Consider the following 12,086-nt stretch of genomic DNA (forward strand, 5'->3'; position numbering starts at 1 on the left):
TTTTTATATGACAAAAGTTGCAAGGTTAGCAGCATTTCTAACTTGAATTTAGTGAGACAGTCTGGATTAATGTTAGTCAAAAGGCTTGGAGTTTAAGCTTCAGATGTGGTTGAAAACTTTATTGCTGGGACAATTTAACTTACATCTTTCAAAAAACAAAACAAAAGAAACAAATACAAAAAAAAAAAAGCAAAAACAAAAAACAAAAAAACCGCACCACCATTAAGAGATTGTAAAAGATGATAAATTCTCCTAAAAATCCAGCCTTAGAAATTGGTCACTGCCCTTCCTCCACCACCCAAATATAATTGGCACTGGCATGGAAAATGAGTTAGAGACAGAACAAGTATAGAAGTAGAAAGACAAATGAGGAAGGCACTTCAGTAGGTAAGTGGGAAATGATGAAAAGGAAGTAAAGAATTCAAGAGAGAGTTAGAAAATGAATTGCAGGAACTGGGTGACTGATTAGATATAATGAATGAGTTGGCTGAGTCCTGGCTTGGACAATTGGGTAGACAGTCTGATCCTGAAGGATTCAGGAGGACTAGGGATATGGGTTTGAGAATCACCATATAGGTGGTAGATAAGTATGCAATCTTAGATGAAATTGTGTTGCATTAATATGGATTTTAGAAGAGAAAGAAGAGGACTGAGGATGGAATTTATAAGAGTTCTTACAAGAGATACTGGCATCATAAAAACGAGGAGAGGAGATTGTCAAGCAGTGGAAAGATGGTGTTTTGCTTGCTAGCTGCCGGAATGCAATATACCAGAAACAGGGAATGGTTTTTAAAAAGGGAAATTTAATCAGTTGCTAGTTTACTATTCTAAGGCCGAGAAAATGTCCCGATTGAAACAAGTCTATAGAAATGTCCAATCTAAGGCATCCAGGGAAAGATACCTTGGTTCAAGAAGGCCGATGAAGTTCAGGGTTTCTCTCTCAAGCGAGAAGGCACATAGCGAACATAGTCACAGTTTCTCTTTCATCTGGAAAGGCACATGGTGAATACAGTCAGGGTTCCTCTCTCATCTGAAAGGGTACATGGCAAACACAGGATCATCTAGCTTCTTCTCCTGGTTTCCTGTTTCATGAAGCTCCCTGGGAGACATTTTCCTTCTTCATCTCCAAAGGTCGCTGGCTGGTGGACTCTGCTTCTCGTGGTTATGTCATTCTGCTCTGCTCTCTCTGAATCTCCTTCATTCTCCAGAATGTTTCCTCTTTTATAGGACTCCAGAAACTTCTCAAGACCCACCTAAATGGGTGGAGACATGTCATCACCTAATCCATCTTAACAACCACTCTTGATTGGTTTTGATTTTGGGATTTTGATTAAAACATGGCTTTTCTTGGGTCCATACATCCTTTCAAACCAGCACAGATGGAAACTGAGATGAGCTGTAATAAATTCTGCTAAGATGAGAATGATAAGCAGTCAAAAAGAGAGCAGTAAATTTGTCAACCAGGAGATCAATAGCAAACTATTAATCAAATTTGAGGTCTGACCCAAGCTTTCATCTTCTTTGAAGCATATGCTTACTCTAAGCTGAGTTGATAACTTTCTTTTCAGGCCCAAATGTGCTATATATAATTCTATTACAGCACCTACCACAGTTTTGAATATGTTCCTTCCTCCACGAATAGTTGAGTACAAGAATATCATGGTGCTTCCGTTTTCCAAATCGTATTAATGAGGTGACTTAAGGAGTGATCCAACTGGAGAGAGTAAGTATTATTTACTTTCTGAAAGTTTGGCTATGCAGAGAATATGGTGTAGGATTGAGTGGAGTGGAAACAAGGTCAAGAGAAGGTTGCAAGAAGGTTAGAGCTGGGCCTAGAGAGGCAGGTGAGGGCCGTTTTAGAGGGCAGGCAGCCAGGTGAGGGGCATTGGAAGGCCATGGTGCTTGTTTGGCCATGTCTGCCTCTGCAGACAGTAGCCCCAAGAATCTATGCTCTCAGATTGGGCCCAGCAGGATACCAGTGCTACCCCAGGGATTGGGCAAAGGGCAGTGACCAGCACCTTCTGTGGTCCCTGGGCCTCCTGGAGAAATAGGGTTGTTTGATGATCCTCACAACATGGTTGATGTCTTCCTCAGAAACACTGGTCCAAGACAGCAAGGTGGAAGCCATAGTCTCTTTTATGACATAGCCTCAGACATCACACATTGTCATTTTCAAAGTGTCCTGTTGGTTACATAGGTCAACTATGCTTAGGGTGGAAGGGGAGTATACAAAGGCATAAATACCAGGAGTTAAGCATCATCAGGGACCATCTTGCAGGTTGGTTACCACAGTTTATATTAAAACCAAGAAGCAGTCAATGGGGAAAATGTTAACTACAGAGATGTTCTGCTAGGTGTACCTCTATTCAAATTTCAGCTGATAGGATTTGCTGCTGGTTTGCTATGTGAGAAGTAGGAAAAGGAGACATTAGAAATACCTCCAAAGTTTTTTGCTGGACAACTGGAAGAATAAATTTGTCTTTCACCAAAATGATAGAAAGTGTGGAGGAGTAACTTTTTAAAGTGATGATGAGAAGTTCAGTTTTGGACCCATATAAATTTAAGATGCCTGAAAGACATCTAAAGGCAAACATCAAGGAGACAGTTGGATGTGTGTGCCTTTGGAAGTGATAGGAAAGATTGGGTCTGGAAATAAAAATTGGAATCACAAACATGTAGATGGGATTTAAATCCATGAAACTGAATGGGATTACTAATGGAATGAGTGATGATGCAAGAAGTCCAAGGACTGAAATCTGGGTCCCCCTTCTGTAAATGGAACTGCAAAGGGGACTCAGAAAAAAGTGGTCCATGAAGTAGGAGAAGAACCAAAAGGAGAGTGGTATACTAGAAGACAAGAAGTTTCAAAGTAGTAAACAATCAAGTGCTTCATTGCGACTGATGGGTGAAGTGAGATGATCCTGAAGGTCATTTGTGACCTTGATAGGAGCAGTGTTGGTAGAGTGATGGAGGTGAAAGTCTTGTTGGAATGGCTTCAAAAAGATGGGGAAAAATGGAGAGACTGTGGCAGAGATATGGCCTACCAAATATCCACCAGCTCCCCACATTTCCTAGGTTCTCCCTTGTAATTGGATGGGGACTAGATGACTAGTTCTGACCATCCAGGCTGAAGTATTTAAGAGCTGGTACATGGCCCTCCAGCTCTGTCTTCCCCTGTCAGGTGACACTGAGGGCTTATGTTCCAGTAGGCAGAGCTATAAGATACTAGTGGCCTGAGTGTTGTGGATTGCTGCAAGATCTATGGCAGACTTCCTGTGAGCAAAAAATAAATGCTTATGCATAAAGCCAAAAAAAAAAAAAAGGTTGGGATAGGTTCCTGTTTGTGATGGCTAGTTTTATTTGTTATTTGGCTAGGGTATGGTGCCTGCTTGTTTGGTCAAGCAAGCACTAGCCTGATTATTACTGTGAGGATATTTTGTGGATTTGAATCATTAGTCAATCGATTGTATTTATGGTTGATTACATCTACAATCAAGAAAGGACATTGTCTTCAACAGTGAGAGAAGTCTCCTAATCCAAAGAGTTGAAGACCGTAAAGGGAGGACTGAAGGATTTCTATCTCTACTTCAGACAACCAGCTTCTCCTAGGGAATTCATTGTCATCTTTATTGGGTTTCCAACTTGCAGCCTGCCTCATGGAATCTGGACTTGCCAACCCCCATGGTCAGGTGAGCCAATTCCTTTAATAATTCCCTTAATATTTACAAATATATATCCTGTCAATTCTGTTTCTTGGTAGAACCCTGGCTAATAAACTATTATAGACTGACTTGTTGAAAAATGTATTGCTGCCTTGGGATCCTGGTTTTGGTTCTGAAATTATTGCTTGTTTACTGCTGTTGAGTTATCATAGAAGAAACATTTTATCTCTCTTTCCATGTGAAATGTACCAGGAAAGAAAGTCGAGCCCAGACTCAGGCTTTTCTTGTCCATGGAAAATAAAGAGATATGTATATGAGTTTATGAGAATAAAAGAATATTTGGAAATAGTGGAGGAGTAGAGTAGGGACAAGTTGCTCTGGACAGAATCCCTTCATAGACTTTGGTGTTCAGAATATAGGTCCAAGGGTCCTTAAGAATCACCTGAGAAACTCATTGAAGGCAGATTTGCTCAATTCCACAGAGAGATTCTGAAGGAATAGGCCTGAGGTGATCTATGGTATTTGCATTTTAATAAGCACCCCAGACGATTCTGATTGAGGTGGTTTAATAGCCACATGTGAAAGTTTTGTACTTTGAGGGTTAAAGTAAAATAAGAAAGTATAACCTCAGGGAGGTGTTGAGTCCTAAAGATTGGGAAGAGGGTTGCAGTATCCTAATATGGCAGAGCCTTGGGGGCCTTAGAAGTCTCAGTGACTAAGCTTAGGAAAGAGAGTGGCCATCACTGGAGGCATTGACCTTTGAATGGGCCACACAGGCTTGGGAATGTAACATTAATGGTCACCCCTTCAACAATCTGGACCAGAAGTGGGGGGGGGGATCTTTACATAATGACTGGTGCTGAGCTTCTCCCCAACTGTGACAAGCAAGGCCTTCAACTGAAATTAATTTAATTTAGAAAAACAAAGAAACACAGTGTTTCTTATGCTTTAAGTGCTAGGGAACACTTTATACATGGTATTTATTTCATTAGTTTTAAAAACAAGAAAGACTTGAACATGGCAGGGTTCTGAGAAGAAAGAGTTAATTTAAAAAGGAGAGATTTAAGAGATGTGACATTTCTTGTACCACAGAAAGGCCTGGATAGGTTTCTGGAAATTATTACAATGGTATTGATGGATTTTCCACGGCAAATCTGATAAGGAAGACAGAGAGCCCTTAATCAGCAAGCATGCCAGTGAGCCACAATACCTTGTGTTTTCTCCATTTTTGCTGTTATCTGCTCTTCTATGCCAGGTTCCTCCTTTCTGAAGTCAGGTTCTTCCGACCCCTCCCTTCTTTGTGCCTCCCTGACAACATTCTTCCTGAGGTCCCTGGTATCATTTATGCACCCTATGATTCACCTACATACTCTTTAGTGCAGATTTGCCTCATTAATCTTTGTATCTCCAATGTCCACCACAATGTTTGGCATATAGTAAGTACTTAATAAATGTTAAATTGAATTTTAACTTTTGATGATAAATTTATAGTATTTGAGCATTTAATTCCAGACTAAGAACATGAAAATATTTTCCAGCAATGATAAACATACTGTAAAAGTTTATGTAGCATGTTTCCATAATATACAAATTAATTTTCATTATTCACTCTTCTAGCTAACTCACGGTTCTCCTAATTTATTTATTTATTTACTGTGATATTCGCTCCAGGTAGCAGATATTTTGTAAAAGGGAATTTTATAAAGCTTAACAGTAGCTAATTTTTCCTGCTTAATTTAGCTATTTACATATATTTTAGCTTCTGAAATATCCAGCAAAAGCATTTGTGTCATTTTATATTCACGGCTATGCATTTAGTGTGAGTTAAGAATTATTAAGAAAAGAATTATGGGCCCCATCAGGCTGAAGATAAACAATCCTGGCGCCAAGGTTACTTGTTGTAAAACTGTTAAGAAATGCTTATTGTAAAACTGTTCTTATCTGCTTTTTTGCAAAACAGCACCTGTGACCCATGCTCAACCCCCACCCCCCTCATCTTACCCTTTAAAAAGCTTTTGCAGACTTAAGTTCGGGGCTCTCTGTTCCTGCGTGTTCAGTGAGCCCCACACATGTGTGGAAAATAAACCCCTTGTGTGTTGCATGAGAGAACGTCTCTTGGAGTCCTCCTTTGCGTGGCAAAATTCTCAAATTCTTACAATTTAAAAGTGAATATATAGTACCTGCCTTCAATGAGCATATGGCTCAGTAGTGGAGATGGACAATAATATCAACCATTTTATTATAGTGAAAGAAGAGTTATAATAGATCTATACATAGGATGTCATATAAGTAAAAAAGAGAACCTGAGAGAAAAACCATCTGAGTCTGGAAGGAGGTTAAGGAGACAAGAGAAGGCTTTCAGAAGAAGCTGAATCATGAACCCAATCTAACGGACAAATAAATGTGATCATGGAAGAAGGGAATTATGTAGGGTAGGAAAATAAGGAGGAATCCATTTCATGTTCTCACATCTCTCTTCTTTTAATGCTTAGAAAACAGTCAGTATTTCAGAATAGTTGGAGTACAGGCTTAGTGTGAGGATGTGAATAAACTTCTAAGCCTCCGCTACTTGAGTACTGGAGTTATTTGTAGAGCTTTAGTCCTTGAAGTCGAATAACTGAATACTTGGCACAAGCAAGTTCAGGTCTTAATTCCAAGTCTGAAAAGAATATTTACCATACCAATAGAGTGAAATAGTACAAAGCTAAGTTGGGAAAGGAAAAAAATTGGAGTGCTCTCCACTGTAGAAAATGTGGGGTAGTACATTGTCAGCAAAGGGAAACCAATTACTGAAAGTTGTTTTTTAATCCTTTCCACTCTTTGTATCCACGTAATGCTTTATTGGCTTTAAGAAACTGAATGTGCCAATATTCAGGTACTAAATAATTCATTTGGCCCATTTCACTTAGTATATTTACACATTAATTTTGCTTAGATATCCAGGGAATGTGGTCTGGACCCATTCATATTAGTGATTTGGGTATGACTTTTGGGTGGCTGACAAGTTTGGATTCTCTAGCTTTTTGCCTCACATTCCTCTCAACCTAAATATTATTAGTTCTAATCTCCGAAGCTTCTCCAAAAAATCCAGTCTGAGGGGTTCAGAATCCCACAGAATGAAATGCAGTTTTTCAGGTAACATTCCTTCAGAACTTGGCAGAAACTTCTTTGGAAGTGCAGGGAAAGAGGAGAGGCACTCTGTAGTATTTTGCAGAACTCAGAAGTGGGAAATAGGGTTGTAAGTACCCCCAGGGCCAGACATGAGAGTCTTACCTCATTTCCTTCCAATTTAAGTATGACCTTCATTCATCATTCTTTTTTGTATCCTCAGTTCAGATGCAATTGTTATCCAGTATCCAGTGATAGAGATCTAGAAAAGATTAGTTTAACCCTCTAATTCTATAACTGGGGTTCAAATTCTCCCCAAATTTATGTTAATCTCTGGGGACTAATATTCTGAAGGCATTAGCTGCCTCAGGCTCCTCTCTCAATAAGGAGCCCATGCTCATAAAGGATTTTGTGAGTTCAACAGACTTTACTAGAGATTTGGGGAGGGAGGTGGTACAAGTCACAAGAACAGTTTATGTAGCACAGAGAACAGCCTTCTGCTTTAGCCTCTCTATTTCCTTCTTCTCTCCTTTTGTCTATTGTGTAGCACTCCAGCATTCAGTTTTTGAAGATTTTGCTCTCTACCTCAAGCATTTTCTACCAAATACAGTGCACTAAGAGGAATTTTAGTGACAAACTTTGTTCCTTACAATAGGCACTCTGTTCTCTGAAGGTAGGTTTCTTTCTCATTCTCTGAGTTTTATTGCTTTATACACCTAGCACCTCAGCTTTTCTTATACTTCCATATAGAAAAATAGAAACCACCACAATTAAGCTTTGTTTTCTAATGACTAGTTTCACAAACTTACCTATGTTGGCATTGATCGTGGCTTCCTTTCTTCTCCTTACAGCAAGGAAGTTCCTATTTGTTCACTAAAGCCAGAAGTTCCTCAAGTTTTCTCGTTGCCTCCACCTTTGTTTTCTCAAGCTCTTTACTTTGCTGCCTCTCTTTCTAAGCACCATTAATATCTCTCTGTCAACTGGACCCTTCCCATCAGCATATAAGCATTCTTATATCTCATCTTATCTTAAACAAAAAGTGTGCTTTAACTTGTGCCCCTCTCCAGATGCCACCCTATTTCTCCATTTCCCCTTACAGGCAAATTTTTCAAAATGTCTTGTTTATGCTGTCTCCATTTTCTCACTTTCTATGAACCTTCAACCCATCACCACCCACCTTTCACCTTCATCCTACCTCTGGAATTGCTTGTTAAAGGTACAATAATGTGAAATCCAATGGATATTTTCTCTCTTTCTTTTCTTTGATTTCTTAGAAGCATCTGACAAGTTCATAATTTTCCTCTTTTTTGACACACTGTCTTGTCTTGGCTTCTGATTCTGTGTTTTCCTGGCTTACCTCTTGGCACACAAGCTTCTGTTTTGCATTCTCCTTTACTGGCTCCTTCTCCTCTGTCCATCAGTAATAAAATGGATTCCACATGGCTTAGCAGAGGTCTCCATCCCCAGCTTTTTTCCTCAGCAATATCATTCAATTTCATAATTATAAAAACTGATGATCTCTATTTCCAAACTCTCCCCTCTGCTCCAGGCTTAAATAACGAAATGTTTATTTTACACCTTCATTTAGATGTCTCTCAGGCAATACATTTAATATGTCCAAACAGAATTTTTATTTTTCCCCTAAAACGTTTTCCTTTCCCCATAAAAATAAATGTTATCCCCATTTTCTCAGCAGCTAAAGCCAGAAATCTGGGAAATATTTTTTATTATTTTATCTCTTTCATTCTCCATTTTCATTCCCTTAGAAGGTTCTGTTAAATTTTCCTCTAATGTAAATTAAAATCTACTCATTCTTCTCCATCTCTACCCTGCCATCCCATCTAAGCCATTGCCTCTTTGTGATAGGTATATCCTATAACTTCTAATTTGTTGTCCTTTTTCCTCTCATCCCCTCTCCAAATTATTCTCTCACAGAGGCCAGAAAGATTGTTTAAATGTAAATCTTATCAGGCAGTGGCTTCCCATTCTTCCTCAAGGCTAATTCTTGGCTTGCAAGTCTCTATTGCTTACTTCTATAATCATGACTTCACATCTCTCCCATTCACTCGATGTGATAAAGTCCCATACTCACCCTCTCTCGATTTCTTAAATATACAAAATTTTCTCTAGTCTTAAGGCCTTTGCACTTGCTGATTCCTCCACCTGAAATATTCATTCTATGCTTCTTTGCATTTTGTTTCCTTTTCCTTTAGGCTATCAGAAAGATCTTTCCTAATCATCCTAGGCTCCCACTCACACTCTTCACCACTGCCCTCTCTTTGATTCCTCTATAATACAAAGCTTAGTTGCTGCTTTGTCTGTCCCTTGAGACTGCTGGTTTTTCAAACTTTTAAGACCCCATGCCTGAGTTCTACCCAAGAGATTCTGATTTGTGTGGTCTGGGGTGCAGACTAGGAATCAAGATTTTTAACAGCTCTCTAGATGATTGTAATGGACAGCTCCTGACCAGTGTTCCCCAAAGTGTAGTCCCCAACCAATACCATCAGCATCACCTGGGAACTTTTTAGAATGCAAATTCTAGCTGCTCCCCACCCAGGTTCTGGGTCAGAACCTCTCCAGATGATTCTGATGTATGCTAAATTTTAAGAACAACTACTCTAGAATAAAGTGCATGAGGGTTTTGTTTCTTCTTACACAGATGCTGCACAGTGACTTTGACATAGTAGGCACAGTAAATAGATACTTAGATCAATAAATGAATAATTAATAATAATCATAATCAATAAATGAATAAATTATAGAATGAATGACACAATAATGAATGGGCTTTCTCTTGCAGAATTGAATACAGGTGATCTGATACTAATGCATTTTCCTGTACTAAGACTTAAGGTTAATTTATGCTACTAGCCTGCACTAAGAAAATATATCAGAGATAGGAGAGCAGCAAATGGTGTGATTTCCTGAACTCCTCACCCAGCAATTCTCTATTTCAGCTTCATTTATATTGCTCCTAACAACTAGCACTGGGTGTTTTAAAAAGAGTATTACTTTCATTTCTATGATTTCTACCTCTAACTCAAAGGTGGAAAATTGGAGAAGCTATTTATTATATATGATTGGTTACAGATTAGCATGCATACTTGTTTCTTTTAATTTCTCAGTGAGTGGCTCACTCATGACCTACCCAAATTAAGGGAAACCTACCTTTTCTTGGATGAGTTTCCACATATTGCATGCGAACAGTCTTCTCTTAGAAGCTCAGTGCTATCATCTGTCCCTCTCCCCCAGCACCATCTGGAACCTTCACCATTTTTAGAATTCAAGGTGCAACCTTTCCATTCTTGGACATTTTTTTCATGCTGAGAGTGCTCAGGCACCAAAGAGCCATCATGATTGACTTGCTAGAGAAAGAAGAGGAAAAGATTATCTGCTCTAATTCTAGTGCGAAGTTGATATATAAGCTAAAGAGAAAACTATTAGTGCAAGCTGCTCAAAAGTGAAGTATGTCTCACAGTGTCTCTAACAAGTAAACCAAAGGCTGCTGCCAGGAGTGAATGTCAATTCTGCAGTTCAGATTGGTTTCTGGCATTATTCTCTATAATGCATCACTCTCCAAAGACCCAGAGAGAAATAATATTACAGCTCTACAGTGGCAGAAGGGGCTGTGCCTGCCATCTCCTTTCTTGCTAGGCATGCCCTGGTGAGCTTTCCTTCCAGACTTGTGCATTTCAATGGCTTTCCTGTAGGGACAGCAGCCACAGCAGCCTCAGCAGCAGCAGTAGCTTTGAAGGGCACTGCAAGGACTTGCTCAATCAAGATGCACCTCCACCCCTTGCTGCCGCTTATTCTTGGTGGCTGAAATTCTCAGCTGTACTCACTTCTTGAAAAAGCAATAGGATGATACTACTTGGCTAGATTTCTTTACCATCTCTTTCCCTACTTCCTTGGTTCCCATCTTTCCAACATGCTGAGGGTTAGTTTTACATTGATAAACAATTGAAAAAAAAAAAAAAGATCCAGAGAGAGAAAATGAGACCAAAATTAAATCATGGGCTCTGCTCACCCTCCTGCAGGAATCAGGCAAAGCAAATACTCTCATGCTGCATGACAAATGGAATTTGTACATGCTCTGAAATGTACTTTGGACATGGTGAAAACAGAGGGTAGCCAGCTGCTACGATGAGAACCTATTATGAAAACTGATCCTGTTGCTAGAAAACTCCTGAAATGACAAAGAAACATATTCCAGGACATTAAGTATGCAAATTAAATAACACTTACCTGTTTATTTTGAAAGAATTTGTGGTATAATGAACATCTTGACCACTTATATTAAAAATGTCTTTCTACCTGGACTGATCCTGATGACTAATATTCCATTTTGCTCACTCCTTTGTACTGAGAGAAGAAGGTACTCTCTGGAGCTGAGGGAAAGAGGGTGTGGTAAAACCTCAAACTGCTCCCTGCATTGAGAACCTTAGCTCAAAGTGGTTTATTGACTTAGGTCCCCACACCTGGCACATTCTTATTTGAAAAAAATCAGGGCATTCTGTGAAGGCAAAGCTCCAGGCAGGTGGCCTGGGGCAGAATGAAGACAAAGGGGGTGCCCTGCCTTGGGTGTGATAGAGGGTGACAGTGGAAAGGTGCTGTCCACAAAGGGAATGGAGGGTCGCCAAAATGTTCCTTCATCTTCTCGCTCGTTTTTACTGCAGACAGACTAAACTTGTAAAGTTCACATCTGATCATGACATCTTTCTGCTTACTCCAGTGGCTTCTCCTTTCTGTTGGAATGAAGACAGGCCCTGTTCAAACTTATGCATGCCCACCTTTCGGCTCTTATTTTACAGCCCTAATATATATCCTTTTAACACTCTATACTTTATAGAGCTTATTACAATTTTATTTTGATAAAATATACTTAGTGGCTTAAAATCTGTTTCCAATAGGTTGCAAGTTCCATGATGATAGAGGAGATTATTTGCCTCTCGCATTGATGTTATATTTCCAGTATGTGCTATAGAACCCTGCTCATGTAGATATTCAAAAATTATTTGTTGAAATGGGGATAGAATTAGTGGGAGAACAGAGGTTGTCTGCCCCAAAAAATGTTGGAAAGGTTAGAAACAAGAAGGCAAATATTTTGAGCTAAAAAATCTGCATTTCCGTCCTTGGGAAGAAAAGTTGAGTATTGTGTCTTTAAAGGACTGACTGGGCTTTCCTTTTAGCAAAGTTCAGATAAAAAACTTCTCTTTCTAATGCATGAACATTATGAAACTTAAGTCAAATGGTGAGTAGTTCTTTTTTAATTGGACAAGGAAGGTGGTGGTCAATACTCTTGATTCATATATTTTA

General features: G+C 39.3%; 1 long non-coding RNA gene across 4 annotated transcripts in view; it reads left to right on the forward strand.

Moving 5' to 3' along the window:
- The first annotated feature begins 2,202 nt into the window (after positions 1-2,202).
- The window catches only part of LOC143687057 (uncharacterized), a 58,121-nt gene continuing 48,237 nt past the window's right edge, over positions 2,203-12,086 (forward strand). For 3 of the 4 annotated variants that reach the window (XR_013177379.1, XR_013177381.1, XR_013177371.1), the window contains exons 1-2: positions 2,217-2,278; positions 3,498-3,689. This is a non-coding gene — a long non-coding RNA (uncharacterized LOC143687057). Of the gene's footprint in view, positions 2,279-3,497; positions 3,690-12,086 lie in introns of all 4 variants that reach the window. The other variant, XR_013177380.1, reaches the window with a different exon arrangement.

Source organism: Tamandua tetradactyla, chromosome 1, assembly GCF_023851605.1.
Source record: "Tamandua tetradactyla isolate mTamTet1 chromosome 1, mTamTet1.pri, whole genome shotgun sequence".
Lineage (NCBI taxonomy): Eukaryota > Metazoa > Chordata > Mammalia > Pilosa > Myrmecophagidae > Tamandua > Tamandua tetradactyla.